Source organism: Lactuca serriola, chromosome 2 (assembly GCF_051521515.1).
Source record: "Lactuca serriola cultivar US96UC23 chromosome 2, Lser_US96UC23_V15, whole genome shotgun sequence".
Taxonomy (NCBI): domain Eukaryota; kingdom Viridiplantae; phylum Streptophyta; class Magnoliopsida; order Asterales; family Asteraceae; genus Lactuca; species Lactuca serriola.
This window is the reverse complement of record NC_136409.1, coordinates 34,799,034-34,824,246: the sequence shown is the minus strand read 5'-3', so window position 1 is coordinate 34,824,246 and position 25,213 is coordinate 34,799,034. Positions and strand designations below refer to the sequence as shown.

At 37.2% G+C, this 25,213-nt stretch overlaps 2 non-coding genes across 2 annotated transcripts; both read right to left on the bottom strand.

The window, feature by feature from the left end:
• Positions 1-2,454: 2,454 nt before the first annotated feature.
• On the bottom strand, positions 2,455-2,561 carry LOC145091173 (small nucleolar RNA R71). The gene has a single exon (XR_013702061.1). It is a non-coding gene; the product is annotated as a small nucleolar RNA R71 (small nucleolar RNA).
• A 22,314-nt stretch (positions 2,562-24,875) lies between these two features.
• Positions 24,876-24,982, bottom strand: LOC145091197 (small nucleolar RNA R71). Its single transcript, XR_013702083.1, has one exon. It is a non-coding gene; the product is annotated as a small nucleolar RNA R71 (small nucleolar RNA).
• Between the last annotated feature and the right edge of the window lie 231 nt (positions 24,983-25,213).

The following is a 25,213-nucleotide window of genomic DNA, read 5'->3' as shown; positions in this document are numbered from 1 at the left end:
GCATATGATAGACTAGGATGGCTAAGTGAGCTAGTGACTACACTACTCGCACTATGTCTTACGGTTATTACTGATATGTGCATATTTAGCTATATATTTAGCTATATATTTAGTATATATTTTTATTGTTTATTGGATAATTATTTTCAATTTATGGACAAAAGGTACTTAATTGTGTTTTAATTGTATTTTCAGTCCAAAAGATATGCTCGGAAGCAAAAGGAAGCAGGAGATGCGATCAGAAGCTCGGTAACTGAAGAAAGAAGAAAAAGAACCAAATCCTGAAGGACTAGGCAAGTCTGAATGACTACCCGACGAGTACTCACTAATGTTCCCAAAGCAAAACAAAAAGTCCTTGCCGTACACAGACTCTATAGAGGGGACTCAGCGAGTTGGTTACCTACTCGATGAGTAGAACCTGTTTTCTGAAATCTATAAATAGATGTCAAATTCCCGAATTCAGGCTCTATCTGGAATCCTTGGGGAATTACTTTGCCACTAAGAAGGTATCTGGCCCTCTGGAACTCATGAGAGAAACCCTAATCTTCAATTCTAGGGAGATTCAAGGCAACATAAGTTTACTTTTCACTTTATTCCTTAATTGAACTATGGTTGAATTGTTAGACTTCGTTTTTGGATGTTATATGCTGTAATTATGAACCAGATCATATAGTTTCTATTTAGGGTAGATAACTTTAGAACTATGGATTGATTTATGGTTGGATTAATTGTTTATTGGTGAATTTTGTTAAATTAATCTTGTTAAAGAACCTTATGCATTAACCTTAACTATTTTCTATTAATTGACAAATAATTAAGCTGTATGAACATCTATTAATTGGTTACCTCATGTGATTTATGTGAAAACATTGTTATGTGCCTAGGAATAGTGAATGTGAAACTAGGGTTAACTAGAAAATCAGTAAATTAATGTGTGAGCTTGTATGATAAGCATTCAACAAGAGGTTAATTGAATTATTAACTTGATTAGCTAATTACAATTCTTATTTAACCCGAATAATTAAACTAGGAAATTCTTTAGTTTAATCACTTGATGACTGCTTAAATTATTTTATTTTCTAAGGATTGGTAATAGAGAATGTGAATCTAATCACTTTAGTCGGTAACCAATAACAATTAATCCATTGCACTTGCCATAAAATCAACCATAGGAGTAAATGAATCGAACCTAAACATAAACCTTTTATTATTGAATTTAGTTGGTTTTTACTTCTTTAAAGTTGTTAGTTACTTAAATTGCATGTTAGTTAGTGTGTTAAAGTTTCTAGTTTTGAAAAACTAGAGAAAACCTTTTACTTTTATTACTTGTTTAGTTAATTCTAGTTACTAGTTTAATTTTCGTTCCTTGAGTTCGATACCCTACTTGCTCAACTATACCACTAATAGACATGTTCACTGCCTTTGTGTGTTTAAATTACATCTTAAAAGTAGGACTAAAACCAGTACATTTATATACACATCAAGTTTTTGGCGCCGTTGTCGGGGAACGGTTCAAAAATTAGTTCTTATTTCTAGTGTTATCGATCGTTTATGTGAGGTCTATCTTGCACAAGGTTACTGCTCTAGTAATTTAGTTATTAGCTTATGTTATGATTTTCTATATTTCTAGATTTTTTGTTAAATCTTTTTTTCTATTTTAGTCTTGAACTCGCCGAGTGCAATCGAGGCTACTCAACGAGTCCACAACTGATTTTCAGTTTCGTTTTTTGTTTTTTGTCGCGTGTTTCTTGTTTTGATTGCAGGTATCATATGACCCGAGGATCCAACACTCCTTTGGTTCCTCCATTTGAAGACCCGGAATCCGCTCTTAGAAAGAACAAAGACAAAACTATTGAAACCACTAACCCGCCAAAGAAATCACCTTTCAAGGACCTTAAATCAGTCTTTGGAAAGAAGAAAAACAAGAAGGCAGGTGAGTCTAGTAGTCAAAAGAGCGAAGAAAGCAAGTTGGAGAGTTTTGAAGATAATAAAAGAGAAACTAAATTCGAGTACGACTACGAATCCGAATACGAAGAAGGAAGCAACCTAGAAGGAGAACCCGACAACATCATGGCGAACATCGATGAAGTCACCATTGGCGAATGGAAGAAAATAATATGTGATGATACCGGCCCAGGACACTTGCAACCCGCAATTCCTGCAACTGCCACTTTTGAACATAAGGTCCACATACTTCCTCAACTTAAGGAGATCCCATTCTACGGGAATGATCATGAAGACGCATACAAGCATTTAGACAAGGTCAACGACGTAGCCGACTACTTCAATGTTCCTAATGTACCTCGCGACACAATTTTACTTCGTATGCTACCGGTCACATTTAAGGGGGGTGCGAAAGATTAGCTGAAATCACTCCCTCCAGGATCCATCACAACTTGGGCTAAAATGAAAGAAGAATTTATAGGCCAGTTTTGCCCTCCCTCAAACATAGCCAAGTTGAAGAAAGCCATAGCCAATTTTGAAAAACAATTTCGAGATTCACTTTATGAGGCATGGGAGAGATACAAGGGCTTACTAAGGAACTGCCCACATCATGATCTCAACAGTCAACAAGAAGTCTCCATTTTCTATGATGGAGTCAATGTAACAACTAGGCAGCTCCTTGATTCGCAAGGACCTCTCACAAAGAAACCTCCCCCGGTGATAAAAGAGCTAATTGAAGAATTCTTTAAGCACTCTAGATAATATCATAACCCATTGAATGACCTAACTGGAGAGGCGGTGAATTCTATTACTGATGACATGGCAGCAATGATGGCAAAATTGGAAAGCATGGACCGAAGACTGACTAATATGGACTAATCCATCCATGCCATTAGAGCGGGCACTACTAGAAAAACAACCTTTTACGACGCGCACAGACGACGCGCAAATGCGTGTCAAGGAAGGCCCTGTCATAAAGAGAGACGACGCGCTTTTGCGCGTCTATAGACGACGTGCATTTACGACGCTCATTTACGACGCGCAATTACGACGCGCGTTTACGACACGCAATGCGTATCAAGGAAGGACCTGTCATAAAGGAAGACGACATGCATTCGCGTGTCGTAACCTTACGACGCGCGTGTTAATGACACACAATGCGTATCAAGAAATCCCCTGTCAAGAAAGGCCATGTCATAAATGAAGATGACACACATTTTTGCGTATCGTAAATTTAAATGTTAAAAAAAAAATATATATTTATTAATTTTTAAATTAAATTTGCATTTAATTTCTCATAATAGAAATAAAATACCATATACTAAAAATACAATCCATTGCATAATATAAAATAAAATTTCATACTCAAAAAATAAAATAAATTGCACAAATTGTAATGTCATACTAAGAATCATTCAATTGTTAAACAAAAATAATACATTGCCAATATGGGTTATACATTCCTATAAAACTAACAAATAATCAGACAACTCTGTTTCTTACTGGAAAGGAATTTCAAACATGATTACAAGTCTCCCTTAATCTTGATTACTCACCTGCTTAAGTAGAATGTTGTTGTTGAGAAGGTTACCTAGCAACAGAGAAAAACACAACACCTCTCCCACAATCACAACATCATTTACAGAGAAAGGGTTGTCAATTACTTTCATTAAGACTTTCATTCAATCATAAAAATATTAAATAAAAGGGTGAAACAATAACTTACTATTGATAAGTTGATCTCCCTTAGAGCAAACACAGCTAAAGCATTGAACAAAACCCTATTTCAAAATTTTATAAATACACAAATCATGATACCTGATATTGGAATACACACTTTGAGACATGAATAAATACGAGTAGATTAACCTGAATAGGAAGTAAAGATGGAAGGTGCCAAAACTCCGGGGGCATTGGGTTGGTTCCTTCCCACTCGCACACACCAAGCCAGAACTCCACTTAATCCAGCACCAAAATAAGCCTGCATTCAGAAAGCTACAGGGGTGAGTCACAATTCAACAATCTGTTAAAATTTGAGGAATAACATGTTCAACCAAAACAATATTAGAATACAGGGTTAAATGTGAAACATAGCAATGTAATAATTATCAAGGTGCTGGAATACTTGAAATCTAGATTATTTGCTTGTTTGTACATCTAGACGATTTTATCACAAACATAAGTCATGTTATCAACTTTCTGAAGAAGTATACACATCAACAAGGCTTGAAAATGTGAATAATGCAACCATTAGATTCACATAAACCAACGATCCCAACAAATTTATTGGGATTTTGTAAAGAGCAACTAAAACCAACTTTTAACCTTCAACTAAAACAATGTAAAAGATGAGGGAGGAGAATGCTTACTTGTAAGAGCATCTAAAACAACTTTTAACCAGAAATATTCATGTTCTGATATTGCATCTTTCAATTTTAAGAAGCAACTCGAAAATAACCTAGCAAAAAAAGATAAGTTTAAAGAAATTTAATACATTGCAATGCCATGGAAATCTATAACCAAACCCATAATTATAATCATAATTTAGTAATATAATGTAATATGATATGGATATTATTGAAGATTAAAAAAAATTAACCTAGTACTAGAAAAACTCCTATCTTCAACTAACATTTTAGACTAACATTTTAGACTATAATCTGTAATCTTATCAACTTGGATAAATCCCATTATCGTAACAACTAAAGCAAGGATCAAAGGAATTGGGTTACACATGATGATTGTTAGTTAAATTTCCTCTTGTACATGTAAGTAAAAATGAGAGATTTCAAGTGTAAACCTGTGCATAAAAGACTTTTCTGCCTCACTTTCTAGTGATGCTATTTTTTCCAACAAGTCATTGGCTGTACCCCTCCCATCACCAGCATCCTCACCTCTATGTCTGGTAGATAGTAATCAAAATATGGATAATAAATACAACATTCATTGTAATTTTTAACCCAAAAATCCAAGATCTAAAAAGAGCACTTCACATTCATGAGCATCCAAGCGTTCGACTTCAGCCATGGTTGCCACAAGAGGACCACGTTTTGCAATGCCTTTCTCTGTCAAAGAGACTGGATGGTTGTTTTTTCAACAGTTGATGGGGCATTCGAAGCAGCTTCTATGGAAAGACATTGATGACACAATTAATTTCAAAAATTTCACAAAACTAACAAGAAAACATATGTTCTTATTATAGTCTTATATGGCTTATTAAGAGCTTTTTATTCTTCAACAGTGTAGAGTAGAGTTAAAATATATATATATATATATATATATATATATATATATATATATATATATATATATATATATATATATATATATACTTTCAGCTACATTGTATTATGTTATAAATTTATAATCATAACACTATTTGTGTTGCCTATTTAGATGGGGATAGTTGATGCTATTGTGGATGTCTTAACCCATTAAGATATGATTTATGCATAGAGTTTACAAAAAAAAAAAAAAAAAAAAAAAAAAAAAAAAAACTAATGTATATATTTGTATCTTTTAGGCCTTGAACTATTAAGTCCATTAAGTAAAACAAAAACAAGACCTTAGTGAAAGACTAAAAGGTAATAACAATAATTATAATAATAATAATAATAATAATAATAATAATAATAATAATAATAATAATAATAATAATACAAAAGTAGACATACAGTTAGTTGCAGTTGACTTACTATAGTAAATCTTTTCAGCTTTCATAAGACCTAATCCATGTTCAACACTAATACTCGCATACTGTTTGATGTCCATTCATACACAAATGGTTCAGTTTCAACCAAAATCTGTATTTTTTTTTTATTGTAACAATTAGAATAAAATTTGATTTCATATTTTTGAAGTTGACTCTGGATCCAAATCACTTGAGAGGTGTAGGATGCAGCGGCTATGTATTCCGCTTCGGCAGTAGACAACGACACGCACGTTTGTTTCTTGGATTGCCAGCTGACCAACTTCCCGTCAAGGAATTGACAGCCACCAGTGGTGCTTTTTCTGTCGAGTCCACATCCTCCAAGGTCAGCATCTGAATAGGCTTGAACGAAGAAGCCTGAGTTGGAAGGATACCATAGACCTAAGGAGGTGGTTCGCTTGAGATAGCGTAAGATGTTCTTCACTGCAAGCATGTGAGGTTCGCGTGGGTTTGCCTGAAATCGAGCACAATAACATACAGAAAACATGATGTCAGGCCTGCTAGCAGTAAGATACATTAGTGAGCCTATCATTTGACGATAGAGCGTGATATCAACAGCCGGTTTGTCTAGAGATGGAGTTAGCTTGGTGCCGAATGCCATTGGGACTTTGACTTTGGAGTCTCCCATCATACCAAACTTTACTAGGAGAGTCTTTGTGTAAGCTTCCTGATTGATAAAGATGCCTTCGGGTCCCTGTCTAATATTTAAACCAAGGAAAAAGTTAATAGGACCCATTGAGCTCATTTCAAATTCAGTCTCCATCAGCTTTCTGAATTCAACTGTTAGGCTGGAATTCGTAGAGCCAGAGATGATGTCATCGACATAAATTTGAACTATCATAAGGTGGTTACCTTCCTTTTTGCGAAAGAAGGTTGGGTCAACCGAACCTTGTTTGAATTTGGACATCTTTAAGAATTTAGTTAGTGTTTGATACCAGGCTCTCGGAGCTTGTTTGAGGCCATACATAGCTTTATCCAGAATGTAGCAATGATTTGGATACTTTTCGTTTACGAACCCAGGAGGTTGCTCCACATACACGGGTTCTTCGAGTTCTCCATTTAGAAATTCACATTTGACGTACATTTGGAAAACTTCAAAGTTTTTGTGGGCAGCGTAAGCAAGAAAGATTCTTACAGATTCCAGCCTAGCTACAGGAGCAAAAGTCTCTTCATAATCAATGCCTTCCTCCTGACAATAACCCTTTACGACCAGACGAGCTTTGTTCCTTATAACATTCCCTTCCTTGTCCATTTTATTCCTAAAGACCGATTTGAGACCAACAACCGAGGTGTCTGGAGGAGTTGGAATGAGGCGCCAAACTTTGTTCCTTTCAAATTCGTTCAGTTCGTCCTGTATTGCTTGAACCCAATCAGAGTGATCGAGTGCAGTGTTAACTGTCTTCAGTTCAACTTTTGATACGAATGAGTTAAACATACAAAACTCAACCTTTGAAAATAAGGATGTCTGTTTTGCCTTCAGTTGTGATCGGGTCAAAACCTTTTCGGAGACATCACCAACCACTTGAGAGATAGGATGATCTCTGGTCCATTTGGTGAGAGGAGGGTAGTTTGGATCAAAGGTGGGATCTAGTTCAGCGTTGATCATTTCTTCTGGCTCAGATTGGCTTTCGTAGTCGAGCGTCATATCAGCATGCTCCCCCTCGGTTGATGAGCTATAAGAAACTTGAGGTTCAGAGGTTTCTTGTGGTGCTGGACTTTCAGGCATTGATGCACCTTCGGTTGGAGAAACACATTCGGTTGCAGTTGGGCTTTCGGTAGCAGTAGTAGTGCTTGGCTCCCCCTCAACATGTGAGCTTGGCTCCCCCTCGACTTGTGAGCTTGTCTCCCCCTCGAATGAAGTATCGTTGGATGGAGGTTCATCAGAATTCGATCCTCCTTCGTTCATTCTCCTGGCAGCTTCTTCGACAATTTGCTTCATGTGGTCTACCTTGTTGTCTGCTGCACCGGCTTCTGAGAAAGTAGCTTTCTCTGGTTCGTCAAAGAGCTCCAGAAACTTCTCGTATAGATTAGCGATCGAGACTGTGACTTGGCCAGTTTGAGGAAAGATATCCGCAGCTGTGTCTTCTTTGGCTTGAAGCTTTTTGACATAGCTATCATCAAAAGTCACATAATAGGTCTCTTCGATTTTTCTCGAACGCTTGTTTAGGACTCTGTATGCTTTGGAAGTGAGAGAATAACCCAGAAAGATTCCTTCGTTGGCTTTGACATCGAACTTGTTGCGGTGTTCTTTAGAGTTAAACATGAAACACCGTGAGCCGAACACATGGAAAAATTTCACATTGGGTTTTCTGCTGTTGAGAATCTCGTATGGTGTGAGCGTGAATCGTTTGTTGAGATAAGACCTGTTCTGTGTAAAACAAGCAGCAGAAATTGCATCAGCCCAAAAATAAAGAGGTAAAGAAGCGAAACTTAGCATAGTTCCGGCAGCTTCACACAAAGATCGGTTTCGTCTTTCGACAATTCCGTTCTGTTGAGGTGTGTAGGGAGCTGAGAAGTTGTGACTTATTCCCTTTTCTGCTAGAAATCCTTCAAAATCCCTGTTCTTGAATTCCAGACCATTGTCGCTTCTGATGTTGCGAACGACCTTCTTGAGCTGTACTTCAATCTGCTTGATGAACACTTTCAGCTTATGAGTCGCTTCAGATTTGAGCTTTAGAAAGAACACCCATGTAAATCGTGAAAAGTCATCAACAATAACAAGAATATACTTGCTACCACCGATGCTTTTGATAGATGATGGACCACACAAATCAATATGAAGTAGTTCGAGTGGTTCAACAACTTTTTTGTTAATTATAGATGGATGACTTTGACGACTCTGCTACCCCATTTCGCATGCAGCACACAAATGATCTCTGTCGAACTTGAGCAATGGAAGGCCTCGAACATGACCTCCAGTGACAAGTTTGTTGATATCTTTAAAGTTGAGATGAGAGAGTCTTCGGTGCCACAACCAGCTTTCATCAGATTGAGCTTTTGATAACAAGCATATAGCTGGGTTTCCTTTGATGGGTTTAAGGTTTAGAGGAAACATTTCACCCTTACGCTCCGACTTGAGAATTACTTTCTTTGTCTTCTTCTCAATAATTTCAGAACCTTCATCGTCGAGTGAGACGTTGAGACCTGTACCTCCAACAAGCTGAGATACACTGATGAGGTTGTGTTGTAGTCCTTCCACATATGCCACCTTGCTTATTGTAAAATCACCATTAGTTATCATTCCGTATCCCTTTATGGTGCCGAAAGAATTGTTTCCAAACTTGACGTTGCCACCATTTGAAAGAGACCTGTATTCCCGGAGCTCCTCTTTCCTCCCTGTCATGTGACGCGAGCATCCACTATCGATGTACCATTCTTCGTCGAACTGCTCGTCACTTATAACCTACAAAAGTTAAGCAGATTTAGGAACCCAAAGTTTCTTGGGTCCTCGTGAGCTTTTCATGGGAACAGGAATAGTAAGAGAGATGTCAACAAGATATGTTCGTTTTATAAGTGTTGTTTCATCTTTCCTTTTAATAGTAAAAACTTTGATTTTATTAGGATTAGGTGCGTTCGGTTTAGATTCTGGTTTGGATGCATCAACCTTCTGTTTGCCTTTTTGTTCAGCTGACGAATGAGATTTTTGAGATCGAACAGAATGAGCTTTAGAGCCAGATGGAGATGAATTGGAAGAATTAGAAGAATTAGAAGAATTAGATGAATGAGAAGGAATGGACTTAGATTGAGATGACTTCTTGACTGGAGACTCTAGGTGACCCTTTTGCTTTTGATTATTGGTGGGACTGACCTTAGAGTTTTGATCTCTTTTAACTTCAGAACCGAACCTTTGCTTTCGGTTGAAGCAGTTCTCTGAACCGAACCTATGCTTTCGGTTGGAGTCATTCTCAGAGCCGAACCTTTGGTTTCGGTTGGTATTCTCTTCTGAACCGAACCTTGGCTTTCGGGTGTTATTATCTTCTGAACCGAACCGTGGCCTTCGGTTGTTATGGCTCTCATTCTTTTTGATAGGATTGTTCTCAAACTTCAGATTCTTGTCTTGATGTGAGAAATATGCATTCTGGGATTGCCAGAATTGTTTCCTTTCAGAGAGATTTTTCCTGTATCTCTGGTTCCTTTCACGTTTCAGATTCCTCATCTGCTTCGGTTGATGATGAATATTGGCTTTCCTTTTCGGTTTCTCCTTAGCAGGTTCACTTTGAGCTGTGGGAGTGTCACTTTGAAATGAGGAACTAGAAGGAATGTCTTCTTTTGCCGAACTTCCATTCTCTTGAGGAATGTCTTTCGTACCACTAGTACTTGGCACATCGAAATTATCTGGCTTGTTCAGAGGTTCTGGTATGTACCTACCTTTAATAATCCATGAAGTCCTTTCTGACAAGCCTACCATTTCATCTGCATTATCGATTGGTGCTGACCAGAAGAACTCATCACATCCACCAGCATTGTCTTCGTTTACAATAGCTGTTAGTTCAGCAGTCTGATGTTCGGTTACTCCAGTGACCTTGTACACTTGATTTGGAGTGGTCTGGACCTTTTGATATACAACCACTTTCTCTACTAAGATCGGGGACTTTTGTTGGGACAATCGAGCGAACTCTACTGAATTTTCAGAAATTAGATTCTTGTGGTTTTCAGGTTCGTTTTTTACAAATTCTGAGCAGTCAACCGTGTCCTCTACAGAAATTTCACTCATGTTGTCGTCCTCATTAAGCTCAGATGCATTTTCAACATCAATTTTGTTTTCTGAGCTCAGGTTGGCGTTTAAAGAGTCAAATTGTTGTATGGTTTCGGTTCTCAGTTTAAGTCTATCATTTTCATCCAAAAGATTTTTAAGCATGTTCTTGTGGTCCTTGGATTTAATGAAAGATTCTATTTTGTCCAATCCATACATGTAGGTCGGATTGACGTCATCAGATGATATCACACTCTCACAATTATAAGCTTCGGCATCGATTTCATCCTCCTTAAACTCAAGGAAGGGCAAAATCATGCGATGGATCTTTTGGCCTATTTCACAGTCCAAGTGAAGCTGAGTAATATTAGAATAAAGACGTTTTGCAATTAAACAAAAAACATTCCGCTGTTTTAACAACTTTAAATTGTCTCTTTGTAAATAAATGTTTTCGTCTTTTATTTTAGCTAATTCAGACTCCTTCAACTCGATCCACATGCGCCGCTCCTCACTCTTCGATGACACCCTGCTTAATTGATCAGTTAGGTTAGAATTGGTGACTCGAGTTTGAGTTAAACTACTATCTAGATAAGAAATTCTTGTATTAACATTTTTTAGTTCTTTCTCATATGAGGATTGTGGTACTTTAAATGAAACGAAAACTGATTGTACCTTCTTGATCAGTTCATCGAGCTCATTGAACTGCTGGCTGAGTGGTTTGGCCGTAAAGCACATGTCGTGCTGCTCCTTCGGTTCCTTGCTTCCACCATCAGTGTTGTATCCCCTCATCTGAGATACATCAGACACCATGAATCACCTTCCTCCATTGCTCTCATCCTTTGCCACATAAGCCTTTCCATGAGTAGGCTTCCTCACTTCATCGTCTTCAGAGTCGGTTGACCAAACTTCCACGCTACCGAACTCGTCATCAGCAACCGAACCCTGCACAATTAGAGCATTCATGGAAGGGTTAGCGGTAGATTTCTTCTTTCTCATATCATCAAGCCTTTTCTGCAACAAGGCTTCCTCATCCTTTTCCTCGTCCTTTTCAGCCATCTTTTTGAGGACACAATCATTAGCATAGTGATTCTTCCCTCCACAATAGTAATAGCATACTCCAGAATCACCATCTGCCTTCGGTTCCTTCTTGGGCTCTTCAACCTTCGGTTCATTATTAACCTTTTCTGAACTGTAACTCCCCTGCCAGTTTCGGTTTTTGTTGTTGGGGAATCTCTTCTTTATGAACCTCTTGGGGTTAGACACCATCATAGCATAATCCTCAGATGTGAGGTCATACTCCTCCAAGTTGAAGTCTTCATCCTCCATCACAGCTTTACTTTTTGACAGGAGGGCCAGAGAACCTAGGCTTGAAACAACGTTCTTTTCCTGCAATACAATCTTCTCCTGAGACTTGAGAATACCCACCAGTTTCGCCAAAGAATATGATTTAAACTGCTCATGGGCTTTGACTGTTGACACCACTGCTCTCCATTCTGACCTTAGACCATTTAAGCACGTAACCTTCTGCTCGATAAGCTTCCTTTCAATGTCATGTTTGATCATCCTGCTGAGAAGATGATTGAAGCGATCGAACGTCTGGGTCATGGTTTCTTCGGCTCCTTGCCTGAATTCTCCAAACTCAGATAAGAGCAAGGTTTGGATAGAATGTTCGAGATCCTCGTCTGTAGAGTACAGTTCGGGAAGTCTATCCCAAACTTCCTTTGCCGTCATGCATGAGCTGACCAACCTGAAGGTGTCGGACTGAAGGGCGAATCTTATCAATCTTAACGCCTTGATATTACACTGGAATTTATCCTTTTCATCTTGTGCAATATCGTTGACATCCTTCAGCAGATCGTTATACTCCTTTTGAGTTTTAACAATTCTTGACGTTGTAGAATGAGAAAAAGGTCCATTAATGATTGCTTCCCATATTAGGTATCCATTATCCTCAGATCCTATAACGTAGTCTTCAAAGTGATGCGCCCAGACTTCATAATCATGGGTATATAGGATTGGAATCTTCGTCGTCGAACCGATGCTGTTGGAAATATTGATAGGATTTGATTGCGATTCGTCCATTATGATCGAAAAAACCTGTTAAAAGATCAGACTAGTAATAACTCAGATTAGGGCAAAACAATAAATATCAAGATACGTCAATAATGAGATGACGGCTCAATAAATATTAGTAATTGCGGAAAAACCCTAATTGAAACCTTTTCACAGAAAAGATGTGTATGGATTACACAGCCTCCTGCTCTGATACCAATTGATGAGATTAATGCTTAATCTTGAAGATCGATTAGATCTTAAACAGGTGAATAAATATTTAAACAGTAAGAATGAATGTAAAATAAAGAATAACTCAACGATGAATCAAACAGGTTGAATGATTATAAAATAACCCTCAGAAGAGCTCGATAAAGAACATCAACTGTAGAGGGTTGGAGGTTTACAAGAACGATAAAAGAAACTGTAATGCTATCGTAATCGTCTAGATCAATCGTAAAATCATTAACCTAATATGCATGTAAGCATATACTTATATAGTAACCTAGCAAGCTCACGGTATGGACAGACCCAAAACCGGAATACAAAATTAAATGGACTAACAGCCGAGCCCATTGACGCAATCTTCAAACGAATCTTCAACCCAACAAAGAGGTTAAATTCCTTCAACCATTCATAATAAAATACTCATATTGCTTAATAATCAAAACATAGCATCGCACGATCGTTCCTATTTTTACCAATTGTTACATTCTCCCCGCGTTAAAAGAATTTCGCCCCGAAATTCAACTTGTCGACGGGATATCACTAAACAATTGGGGGTGTTTCTTTTTTTTTTCCATTTGATTCTCGTGTTCCCTTGTGAATTCAGGTCCTCACTTGGCGTTTCAACGGGCCTTCACTATGGGTATGCAGCTTTGTTTCGTCCTTTTGACCTCCTGATCCATGATTTCCACCGGCTCTTTGATGAAGTTTAGACTCTCGTTGTCTTCAATTTCATTAAGTGGAATAACAAGAGTCTCATCACACAAGCTCTTCTTCAGATCCTAGGATGCCTTCAATTGTTCACGGGTTTGAACAATCTTCTCTATAGTTTCTCGTATGATCCGGGGGCTGGTGAGACTGTTGTTAGGAACTTGTCCCTTAGCTAGTTGCGTGTCACCTACCTCAGCCCAGCACAGAGGTGATCTACACTTGCTTCTTTAGAGAGCTTCGAATGACGCGACTTTGATGTTAATGTAATGGTTGTTGTTGTATAAGGATTCGATGAATGGTTCTTCCACTTTGTCTGTCAGTTTGAGGGTGATATTAAGGACTTTTTTAATGAATATCGAAAACACGATGCGAATCACCTGTCCCTTATCCAAAATGATAGATAGTAGTATACTCTGCAGTCTCGCAATCTTCTTGTGATATGCTCGTGTCAGTTTTTCTATTTTTCTTTGTAGCCTTGGTCGGTAGAAAGTGTGTGGGTTTGGTTGATTTGTCTACGATTGCTCAAGTGGTAGCATGTCCATCCACTGTCCTGGGTAACTTGTCATGGAGTTCATGGTATGACTCATAATTGATTCATCTATCATCTCTTTGTGTTTATAAGTCGTATATAATTAAGATTGAAAAGACAGTCGAATCGGTGATTCTATTCTAAGCCTACATCCAAACAAGGAAAAGGATTTAAAGCGGAATTACCAACCCTAAGTCCGTAGAATCTTAATTATATAGGGCTCCAATATATACACTTAGTAATCATAGATTCACTAGTATGGGTCCCTAGTCTCTACTTGAGTGGGGTGATTAACTTGGGTGAGATGGCATTTACAACAACCCTTTTCGACAACTACTGCACTTAGGTTGATTTTTGAACTCGGGTTGCCGTACGGATGGTATTCCCAGGAGATCTTCTCGGAATATATAGAGAAGGTTACGGGCTTTTTCAACATCCATAATGTCTTTCTCTTCTTGTTTCTTATCCACAGCATGGGCTAGGACGGCGTGGTACCTCCTGTGTAAGTACTTCTGAGTCATGTTGTAAAAGGTGAGTTGGGGGATTGTGTCCGGTTTGTCGCCATAGACAACGAGGGTCCTATTACTCGATGGGTTTAGGCGAATGGACTTTTCGTAATATATGATATCAGTATGGTGAGGAAACTAACTAATACGTTGTTAAAATGAAAATGTCGTAAATTTTTATTGTGACCGGTTTTAGGATGATTTGAATGAATTGGTTGATTTAGTGTTAGAGTGCACCCTATGTACACGTCTCTAGTGCTTTTGATTATTCCAATTCTACTGTAAATATTTCGTTTAATTTTTTTGAGGTTTTTGGTTGAGAAATTGATTAAATCTACGACTCACAATACTCCTCTCCGCGTTGCTATTATATAGTATCCATGCATATGTGCTATCGGGAATGAACGTACCGGAATCTCAGCGGGGTCTATTACTGCTTTCCCATGCTCTGTTGCTAAAACACTTCTGACGCTCCTGACATCTTTGTTTTTAGTCTCCGGGAACTCCTTTATGAAATGCCCTACTTCTCCACATCTGTAGCAAGTCCGACTCATCCCAACTTTTGTGTTCTGGGCGGTCTGTTGAGCCGGCACCCTATAGAAATTTTTGGTATGCCCCTTTTCATTACAATTCTTGTAGTGCATTTCCCTGCACTTTCCTTTGTGATGAAAGCTACACTTGGTGCATTTTGGCAGGTTTCCAACATATGGTCTTGTCGGCACTGAGGTAGTAGGGATGGTGGTGGTGTGGAATGTCACTGTTTGTTGTCTTTTGGTAGGTCCTTGATTTGGGGCGTCGTTACAGGAACATACTCGGGGTGTCCCTGGTTGTTATTACAATTGAAACTTTTGGCGCTGTTCCCGTTCCCGCTTTTGTTTTTGTTGTTAGCGCCGAGTTGTGCCATGACTGCTGTCACGGCGGCTGTTACCACAATTTGAAATGGTGTAGGGTCTATTTATAGAACTAGTGTTGCACCAGTATGCTGATTACCTTCATGTGTCGGCATGATTCTATTTCGCGAGTGGCCTCCTCTATTCTCAGTTCTGTGATGACTGTCCAGGTTGTAGCTGTAAGGGTTCTTTGTCCTATAACGACTATCTCCTTTTCTAAGGAGTGTAGGTGATCTATATTGTTCTCTTGATCTGCTTGCCAGTGTATGGGTGCTATGGCCCTAAGTACGGTGTAGTGAGTTTATGTCGGTTGTGGATCATCGGTTGTCCTCTCCAGTCTATATGTGTGGCTAGGTAGTTAATTACGGGTTGCTTCCTGAAATGAGAGGTGGAGGTTCTCACACTCCTCTTGATAGGGTAAGGTTTATTGAAGGTATCTCCCGAACTTCTTTCTCCATCTGGTCCCTTCTCGGAAATCTTCTTCCTCGTATTTCATCTATTGGTACTCTTCGAAATGTTCTTTTGGATCCTTCTTGATCCATCTATTGGCTTCGGTAGCAGGATAGTAGGGGTCTATGTGGAGATGAAGTCTAGCTGATATGCCTATGCGAGAATAGGGGTAAGAAGCATATGAAGAATCTAAGTGTGTGGTTCTATTGTAATGCAAAATACGCCTATAGTATTTTAAATTTGTATGTTAAAGTTTTCTTTGTATGGTTTGTTGGTAAGTTTTAGACTCGTCATCCACTACGACCATTCCTCGGCATACGTTGGTCACCTCTTGGATAAATATAGTTGATCAGGCTATATTCATCCCAGACATGATTACATACCTCGAGGCTTACTCACAGTGTTGAACTTATCTTAATACTTTTTGTTTTGTTGCCAATATGACTCCTTACTAGTATGTTTGTATGCACTTACATTTTTCGTGAAATCTCGGTCCATTCATGGTCCTTCTATGGTTGCCTTGTGTATACAGGTCATATACAGTCAAGATTAAATAGTCAGTCGAATAAGTGATCTTACCTTATATCCACATCCAAACAAGGAAAAGGAAGTAAAGTGAAAATCACAAATTCTATGTCTATAAAACTTTTAGTATATACCACCTTAACGTATACACTTAGCAAACATAGACATAACAGCAAAGGACCCCTAATGTTCCTGTTTTGAAATTCTTAAGTCGGAGAGTTTTAGTCCCTATGTATTTATAGTTTGTATATCTTATGTGGTTTGATATACTTAGCTCACTATAAACAATGCTCTGATACCAATCTGTCACACCCCCAAACCGGAACGGCGGAAACGTTCGGGTGCGGATGACTTCATGTTGTAACGTAACAAATGAATACATAGTGAAGAAAGCAATACAACCATCATATATATAATTGAAACTTTACATTGTTAAAAGGTACATGTTCAAAACCAATTACAATATGATGCCAAAATATGAATTTAAACTGGCGCCGCATCGTCCCTTCTTCAAAAGTTGTTTTTTACCTGTAATTACTGAATCCCTAGGACATACAAGTAGTTTTGAAAGAGTAGATCAGCATTTAAGCTGGTGAGTTTCATAAGTATTAAATGACAATGTTTGTATGAAATGAAATGTTTTGTTCTTGTTTGTTTGCTTCTAGAAAATCCTATATTTTCTACTAGTATAAATGTAGCCTTCTCTCAAGACCAATGTTTGTTTCTAAAATTGTATGTAAGTATAAAATTTCCAATATGTCTGAAAAACCTCGTAAATCAATGTGTTTTCAATACTCCATGTGAGTTTTATAACCATGTTATTGACTAGAAATGCCTATACACAACGTTCTTCAGGCGTTGGAATGTTCTGACGTTTGTCACCCTAAATGGTGGATTGTAGCTAACAGTCAGGGCGCGGGTTGTCAAGCCCGTATAGATCTATACACAAACACCATGCTCCCCCTCCAAGGGATTCTGGTATATAATATAGGACTTGAAATGCGTACTCGAACGTACGTGAAGTTGATGTCTCACAAAACTTAGTATAAAACAGATTTACGTGAAAAAATGTTTGTTTGTTCTTGTATATGAAAGTAAACTTCTTGAAATAGTGTTTCTAGTATGTAAAAGTTTGTAATGCTCTTGTAAAACTATACCTATTATAGTTTTCTAAAAATGTGTCTCGTTTGCATAGTAATCCCTAGTAAAATGTTCACTTGTTATGAAAAGTGTAATTTTTGATGTAGAAGACAAGTTTGTAAACAAAACATATATATGTATATTTTGGATGTAGAAGATAAGTTTGTAAACAAAACATATATATGTATATTTTGGATGTAGAAGACAAGTTTGTAAACAAAACATATATATGTATATGGTTATATATACATATAAATTTTAAAAGATGATTTGGTATGTTTCGTAATTGTTGTTCATATTCTTACGTTTTTATTAGAAACTTTGCATTAAATAATCCTTAAGTTTGATACTAAAGACCTATTTGTACTTATCACTTTTGTAAAAATGGTAATTAAACATATTTAAATGATTGTGTTTTAACTTCCTTAATGTATAAACATTGCTCAAAAATGTTAGAAGGTGTTAATAAATCTATAAACCACTTTTGACAGTTTTACCCTTTACTGTCCCTGTTTTTAGAAAACTCATAGAAAAATCCTCGTAAGTCAAAAACTGAATCCGTCACCTCTGAGAGTTTATAAAATGAGTCTACTTTGTTCCTAATTTTTATTATGATTTTTAGTAGTCTCAAACTAGAGTGAAAATGAACATCTTCACAGACTGGTCCGAAATCACTTCTGAAATGATAGGCAGTTTTATAAAAATCGCCATAAATTGTAGAAAAATCGTATGAACGCGTGCGAGTAGTCATTAGAAAGGTATAAACTTGAACTATTTGCATATTGTACAATATTGAATGATATTAAGTTTAAGATGGTCAAAACTGTCCGTGAACAGGACTCAACTTTTCTATAGAAAGCTGTCATTTAAATTTAAGTTATGTTTAGTGTTCTAACTTGTACCCCCCCCCCCCCCCTTAAAACTTGAAGAAAACATGAAAATGTAGGGGATATGAACTCACCTTATGTGAATACTTGAAGAATGGAAGGTTGAAGATGAACTTTTGGTTGTTGGTTTGCTGCTCCAAAACAGCCACTCTTTTGGCTATGTTGCTGTCACGAAAATTTCACAGCAAAAGAGCAAGAAAAAGGATAGTTTACTCACTGTTTTGAATCAATAATTTTGAGTATCATAACAAGTAACTTCCAGGGGTATTTGTTGGTAAAAATATCAAGCAAAAGGAAGGTATATATGGGTGAAATGGTGGCTGAAACACAAAAGGGACAGCAGCCCTTTAGTTCATGGTTTTGATAGCTTTGGAAGGAAGTTTTTGTGCTTGAAAATGAGAAGAAGGTTGAGAGTAATTCCCTGGAGTATTGGCTGGTCAAATGAGGGTAAAATGCAGATGAAATTTCTTGATTTTGAAGGAGGAAAGAGTGGAAGAGGATAAGGGGACAAAACCTAGACTAGCTTGTGATGGGATGTGAGTTTAAGTGATGTGATCTTGTCTAGCCACTTGCTTGGTTGGTTGCTTAGAGATAGAGTTAGTTAACTAACTAACTACTAGTTATTTAGTTAGTTAGGAGTTCTAGTTAAGGAGAGGGAAGGTCTTAATCTCGAAAATTAGAAGAGGGATTAATAAGCATTCTTAGTAAAATGTCTTAAGTGATTAAGCACTTATTAGTTAAGTTGGCACTTATCTCCACCAATTCTCTTATCTTAATTGATTTAGACATCATAAAACTTACATGAAATCACTTTAAGTCATGACCCATAACTAGTCATTCACTAGATAATAATACATATATACAAATACATACATGTATACTTAGTATAAAATAACAATGTAGTTTTTGTGTATTTGAACTTTAATGTTTATGTTTTATTCTTTTTATTCAAAAACACTTAAATAAATTTTAATTATACCTTATGATAATTCATTTTATATTTTAATTTATTTAAATATAAAATTTATTGAGCAATGTATAATTTCGTGACATTTAACCGGTTAACCATATCGTTAAACACGTTTTGTCACTTTGGTTCGTATATTTGTCAAATTTAGATCCTTCACATCTATTAAGCAAACGTTTTACATAGAACCTAACTTACTTATCAACTAGAGACATGTTGATACAAAAATTAAGTTTGTTGCATTTAAATGATATTATATGCTAATTTCACAAACCGGTGATGGTTTGTAGTCATACATCATAACCAAATTTATCAATAGTTACTTGTTTTATATTTCACAATAACTTATGTAAATAAAAGAGGTTAAATTCCTTCAACCATTCTTAATAAAATACTCATATTGCTTAATAATCAAAACATAGCATCGCACGATCGTTCCTATTTTTACCAATTGTTAAAAGAGAGTAGAGAGAGAGGGAAAAAGCTTCAAATGAAAGGTTTAACATGTTTATATAGTTCCCAAAACTTGGACACGGTGGAATTCTACCCGATACCGGCCTTAAATGAGGCTTTAGGTCGCACCCGATTAAGTTTCCGTCACCCGGCGCGGACGTTTCTAAAACTTATGAAATAAATGTTTTGGGCTAATTTCATGAGTTCCTAAAGGGTTTGGACACTCATTGGATGATAATAAACATAAAATTTTAATTAACTAAACCCAAAAACGATATCGGGACATTTCGATATACGACGAGTTATACGGGTAGAATGGGTTTTCGGCGATAGAAAACTTCGGGTTGTTACACATATTTTCGTACTACGCAAAAATACACTTTCATATTTATAAAAAGTCTATATAAATAGTTTCCAAGAAACAAGATATGTTATAATTAGTATAGTCTGGAAGTTACAAATCACACCTACATTTTAGAAGACACATAAAATTGTTCAAGGAATTACTTATTTCTTTTTATAAGAAAAAGGAGTCATAGTTCACATAAATCAGTTAATGCTATTATGAGACGTTTCTTCATCATACCTACCTAGCATACACCTTACGTCCTGCATTATAACCAGAGTCTCCTGGAGGGAGAGCGAGATCGTTGTGTATACAAATGTACAGACCACCCCATAACTCAGTTGTTCGCTACAGTTAGACTGACAAGTCTAGGGTGACAAATATCTACCAATTCTGAGGCTTGAAGAACGTCGTTCAGGCGTATCAGTCATATGAAACATGGTTATAAGAACTCACATAGGGAATAACATACTATTACGGTTTATGGAAAGCTTAAACTTCTTTAGTTTTTCTAAAAAGATATAACGGCATACTATTGTTCAATACATCAAATCTCATACATTTTTGGTCATAGGGTTTAAGACTACAGTTTTCATACATCAGAAAATATTGGATTTTTTGGGAACATGCATTTTACTATTAAAAGGAAAGTATACAAAGGAAATACATACATATACAGTTCATACATAAGAAAATATTAGATTTTCTAGAAACATACATTATCATTTTACAAGGAAGGGATACAAAGAAAATCCATACATTATTGGTCTTGGGTATAAGAGATACAGCTTGTTTTTAAAAGAAAATACCGGATTTTTTAGAAGTATACAAAAATCAGTTTCTCAAAAACGTTACAAATCCTTTTCGTACTAAATTCATAAGAACTCACCAACATAATCGGTGACACTTTTCAAAATCACTTGTATTCTCAGGAAACCAATGGACATGTATTCAACCCTTCTTCGGGGCATCATCGTCGTTTCATGATTACAACTTTTCAGTTATTATGAATCTTTGAGTTGTTATGTTGTAAACGGTGTAGACTTGTAATATCAATGTATGAATGTTTGGGTTGTTATGTTTCATTACTATTCAATGGTTATGATATTGTACATGACGTCATCCGCCCCCGGACATTTCCGCGATTCCGGTTCGGGGTGTGATAGATTGTTATCATAGCATTGGTTGGGGAGTACTAGTATATCGAACCATAGAAGACGTAAAAGTATAAATACAATGGGGATAAATCACTCTAACTATAAATATACTTTTAAAAATATAATACTATTTTAAGTATTAGTATATACAAGTTAGGGCAGTGTCATAAAGAGGGCATAATAAAAGTAGTATGATGAGTTGAAAACTACGGGTAAGCCTCAGGATATGTGATTAGACCTTGAATAAATATAGCCTAATCAAGTATATTTATCTTAGGTGTAACTAGCATATGCTGGGAAATAGTCATAGTAAACGACGAGTTTACCCTTACCAACACCAAGATACCCAAAATCAAACGCAACATTTAAAATACTATAGGAGTAATTTAGGATACAATAGAACCACAGACTTACACCCCTATGTAGTTCTCATACTTATATTCTCACATAGCCCACATGGCTGAATTTCACCACGAAGACCCCCACTACCCTACCATGATAGTCGACGGATGGATCGAGGAGGAGCCAGAAGAGGTTCATGAGGGGAACCGATAAGTGGGTCCTAAAGAATACCAGGAGGTGGACTATGAGGGGGAGGATTCTGATGAGGATTCAGATGAGGATGAGGGCACCGGAGAGATCCATAGTGAGCCTTACCCAGTCAGGAGAAGAAAAGAAACCCTTTCGTCTTACTCCTCCTAGGTACTTAGAAGTCCAATAGAAGTTCTATTGATATGAACATACCTAGTCCAAAAATATTGCTCAAGCAAGGGCAAACTTCATTGCTAACATCTACCTTGTCTAGGATGCACCTCCGCAAGGGGCAACCCAACAGTATGCCTGGACTATAGGAGACGGCCGACGATCCGCATTAGGCATGAGCCCACAATACCACACCTTGGGCACCTGCACCCTCACCGAATCAAGCATTCCCCTAGTAGTAGCACCAGTGGCTCGTCTAGGTACCCAGGTTCAGGCTCTGTATCACGAAGTAATGGAGATTGGAGGTGAAGCTCGTAATGCGACAATGCGAATTCGAAGCCTCCACGAAGAACAAAGACACCATTCAGGAGCGATGCTGAATCAGCAAGCAGAGAAGGAGGACCTTACAAACCGTGTACAATCCTTAGTGGAGGAAGTGGTCACCCTAAGACAACAGATCATTGAAGTTAAGGCTAGGGCAGCCCTAGTAGAACAAAGAGCAAAAGAGGCCACTCGCAAAATGAGTGATATGCATGGGCACCTTGTGTGCAATTTCGGCATATGATAGACTAGGATGGCTAAGTGAGCTAGTGACTACACTACTCGCACTATGTCTTACGGTTATTATTGATATGTGCATATTTAGCTATATATTTAGTATATATTTTTATTGTTTATTGGCTAATTATTTTCAATTTATGGACAAAAGGTACTTAATTGTGTTTTAATTGTATTTTCAGTCCAAAAGATATGCTCGGAAGCAGGAGATGCGATCAGAAGCTCGGTAACTGAAGAAAGAAGAAAAAGAACCAAATCCTGAAGGACTAGGCAAGTCTGAATGACTACCCGACGAGTACTCACTAATGTTCCCAAAGCAAAACAAAAAGTCCTTGCCGTACACGGACTCTATAGAGGGGACTCAGCGAGTTGGTTACCTACTCGATGAGTAGAACCTGTTTTCTGAAATCTATAAATAGATGTCAAATTCCCGAATTCAGGCTCTATCTGGAATCCTTGGGGAATTACTTTGCCACTAAGAAGGTATCTGGCCCTCTGGAACTCATGAGAGAAACCCTAATCTTCAATTCTAGGGAGATTCAAGGCAACATAAGTTTACTTTTCACTTTATTCCTTAATTGAACTATGGTTGAATTGTTAGACTTCGTTTTTGGATGTTATATGCTGTAATTATGAACCAGATCATATAGTTTCTATTTAGGGTAGATAACTTTAGAACTATGGATTGATTTATGGTTGGATTAATTGTTTATTGGTGAATTTTGTTAAATTAATCTTGTTAAAGAACCTTATGCATTAACCTTAACTATTTTCTATTAATTGACAAATAATTAAGCTGTATGAACATCTATTAATTGGTTACCTCATGTGATTTATGTGAAAACATTGTTATGTGCCTAGGAATAGTGAATGTGAAACTAGGGTTAACTAGAAAATCAGTAAATTAATGTGTGAGCTTGTATGATAAGCATTCAACAAGAGGTTAATTGAATTATTAACTTGATTAGCTAATTACAATTCTTATTTAACCCGAATAATTAAACTAGGAAATTCTTTAGTTTAATCACTTGATGACTGCTTAAATTATTTTATTTTCTAAGGATTGGTAATAGAGAATGTGAATCTAATCACTTTAGTCGGTAACCAATAACAATTAATCCGTTGCACTTGCCATAAAATCAACCATAGGAGTAAATGAATCGAACCTAAACATAAACCTTTTATTATTGAATTTAGTTGGTTTTTACTTCTTTAAAGTTGTTAGTTACTTAAATTGCATGTTAGTTAGTGTGTTAAAGTTTCTAGTTTTGAAAAACTAGAGAAAACCTTTTACTTTTATTACTTGTTTAGTTAATTCTAGTTACTAGTTTAATTTTCGTTCCTTGAGTTCGATACCCTACTTGCTCAACTATACCACTAATAGACATGTTCACTGCCTTTGTGTGTTTAAATTACATCTTAAAAGTAGGACTAAAACCAGTACATTTATATACACATCAAGTTTTTGGCGCCGTTGTCGGGGAACGGTTCAAAAATTAGTTCTTATTTCTAGTGTTATCGATCGTTTATGTGAGGTCTATCTTGCACAAGGTTACTGCTCTAGTAATTTAGTTATTAGCTTATGTTATGATTTTCTATATTTCTAGATTTTTTGTTAAAGCTTTTTTTCTATTTTAGTCTTGAACTCGCCGAGTGCAATCGAGGCTACTCAACGAGTCCACAACTGATTTTCAGTTTCGTTTTTTGTTTTTTGTCGCGTGTTTCTTGTTTTGATTGCAGGTATCATATGACCCGAGGATCCAACACTCCTTTGGTTCCTCCATTTGAAGACCCGGAATCCGCTCTTAGAAAGAACAAAGACAAAACTATTGAAACCACTAACCCGCCAAAGAAATCACCTTTCAAGGACCTTAAATCAGTCTTTGGAAAGAAGAAAAACAAGAAGGCAGGTGAGTCTAGTAGTCAAAAGAGCGAAGAAAGCAAGTTGGAGAGTTTTGAAGATAATAAAAGAGAAACTAAATTCGAGTACGACTACGAATCCGAATACGAAGAAGGAAGCAACCTAGAAGGAGAACCCGACAACATCATGACGAACATCGATGAAGTCACCATTGGCGAATGGAAGAAAATAATATGTGATGATACCGGCCCAGGACACTTGCAACCCGCAATTCCTGCAACTGCCACTTTTGAACATAAGGTCCACATACTTCCTCAACTTAAGGAGATCCCATTCTACGGGAATGATCATGAAGACGCATACAAGCATTTAGACAAGGTCAACGACGTAGCCGACTACTTCAATGTTCCTAATGTACCTCGCGACACAATTTTACTTCGTATGCTACCGGTCACATTTAAGGGGGGTGCGAAAGATTAGCTGAAATCACTCCCTCCAGGATCCATCACAACTTGGGCTAAAATGAAAGAAGAATTTATAGGCCAGTTTTGCCCTCCCTCAAACATAGCCAAGTTGAAGAAATCCATAGCCAATTTTGAAAAACAATTTCAAGATTCACTTTATGAGGCATGGGAGAGATACAAGGGCTTACTAAGGAACTGCCCACATCATGATCTCAACAGTCAACAAGAAGTCTCCATTTTCTATGATGGAGTCAATGTAACAACTAGGCAGCTCCTTGATTCGCAAGGACCTCTCACAAAGAAACCTCCCCCGGTGATAAAAGAGCTAATTGAAGAATTCTCTAAGCACTCTAGATAATATCATAACCCATTGAATGACCTAACTGGAGAGGCGGTGAATTCTATTACTGATGACATGGCAGCAATGATGGCAAAATTGGAAAG